The sequence below is a fragment of the Saccostrea cucullata genome, unplaced genomic scaffold (genome assembly GCF_032062105.1).
Source record: "Saccostrea cucullata isolate Sc308-1 unplaced genomic scaffold, CSIRO_AGI_Scuc_v1 ctg1397, whole genome shotgun sequence".
NCBI classification, from domain to species: domain Eukaryota; kingdom Metazoa; phylum Mollusca; class Bivalvia; order Ostreida; family Ostreidae; genus Saccostrea; species Saccostrea cuccullata.
This window is the reverse complement of record NW_026930260.1, coordinates 359212-361280: the sequence shown is the minus strand read 5'-3', so window position 1 is coordinate 361280 and position 2069 is coordinate 359212.

The following is a 2069-nucleotide window of genomic DNA, read 5'->3' as shown; positions in this document are numbered from 1 at the left end:
AACCAAAATCATTAAAACAGATTGATAATAAAAAAAAATTAATAAAAAACATACAAAATTTTAATACTTTAATTTACTATAGTAAAAACTTTGGAACTTTGATTTACTATGAAATAAAAGTTTGGAACTTTGAATAACTATGGTATAAACTTTGAAACTTTGATTTACTATGATTAAAACTTTGGAACTTTGATTTACTATAGTAAACTATTGTTAACTATAGTATTTTTTTTTGTTAAGGTGGTCTGTGTACGACTTGACCGGACTCCCATTTACTCAAACAATATAAATGCACGCTTTGCTTAAAACTGCCTAAAAGCTGCAATGTTTCATGCAACTATCTGTGTTCTGTGTTGTTATTTTAAAACTACATAGTAAACGACCTTGCAATTTCTTGGTTTTTTTTTTCTTCCTTTAAATGCAAAATTGCACAAATGTATTTTCAAAAACCTACTTCAGGTTGTTCTAATTTTAAATGGATCCGTACTATCCTACTATTGAGATAAAAAAAACTATATGCGGTATATTACATATATTTGCCCCCACAAAAGTCAAATTTTGAAAACTTCCTGAAATGTGCTGAATTCAATAAATTGTATGAGAAATATAAATTAACAGAAAATATTATAGTGTCAAAGAAGTGTATTCACAATTTTTGTTTTTATGACGTAACAAACTAGTTCGATTTTATATTTCTTTTTTCAGAAAAAGGACAAAATTTCAACAATTTTAGCTTTAAAATTTATAGAGAGCAAGGTTGTTCAGGAACAATACTGCCATATTTCATTGATATTATCATTCTACACATTATATCAAAATATTGATCCTGAACACACATGCGCTCGGTGACTTTTACTCAAAATATCGACGAAAATGTACATTTTTCTATAAAATTCTTAAAAAACTGAAATTTACGTCATGTTTGTGACGTCATTACGTACATATGGCTTCATAACTTATGAAAATATTCAGTGCTTTGAAGTCAGCATATACTCCCCTGTTTAAGAACTTAATTAAATATATCTACATCAAAGTTTGATTTGGGGGGCAAATATTGGTTATTACCGAATTAAGTTCTTTACTTGAGTTCCTCGTTTATATAATTGCTTCCATTTATGGATAAATGAAAACAATTACAATAAATGATTATCAGTTATATGTTAATAAAGCTGTAGGAATAATTAAAAAATCTAAAAGAAATCGAGTTCAGAAATGACATTTACTGCTTCGTGAGGGTTTCAGTTTCACTCCTCAATAGATTGAGACTCGCTACAGTTTTAATGAGAAAGGAAAACAATCTAAATAAAAGAAAATTATTCATTGTGTACTTACATCGAACAACAATGATTCCTGGTTACAGTTATGTATACTGTAATACGACGGAAAAAACCGGCACATTAGAGAAACACCGACATCTTACGAACGAACGTAACCAAAAATGGGGATCAGTCATTGTACTCTATTGTATTCACGGTTGCATTATTGAATTCTTCAATTTTATTGGAATTTCGACAGATAAAATCCCCACAAGATACCTCAAAGCCACGTCTTGTCGTAGTCGCTACCGTGACACTACAATACATTTCAATGGACATTTAAACAAGCAAAGGGGTTCGAGAAGGGAAATGAAAGGAAAATTAAAAAAAATATTCTGTGGCATGAAATAACAAAAAAATACTAGTAATACTATGTGCGGATCTAGGGGAGGGGGGGGGGGGGTAACTTTACGATGGGCGGTCGGGACAATAAGGAGTTATGGTCTAAAATTAAATTGCAAAATCCCAAAAACTTAAAAGATATTCTTGTTCAAAATACTATATGCTGCGAAAAATAAAATTTATTTGGCTTTAATATACAGGTATTATAGCCATATTATAAATCGAGGGGGATGCCAGTTCGTTATTTGTCGGTTGATTAAGCTTCTTATTACAAACATATACATTTGGGGGGGGGGGGGGTTGGCGCAAAAATAGAAGTTTATTGAATTATGTTTTGACATAATATAAGATATATGAGAGCATATATCATGCCATCACAGGACCTATGCCCCCCCCCTCCGTCACCAAACC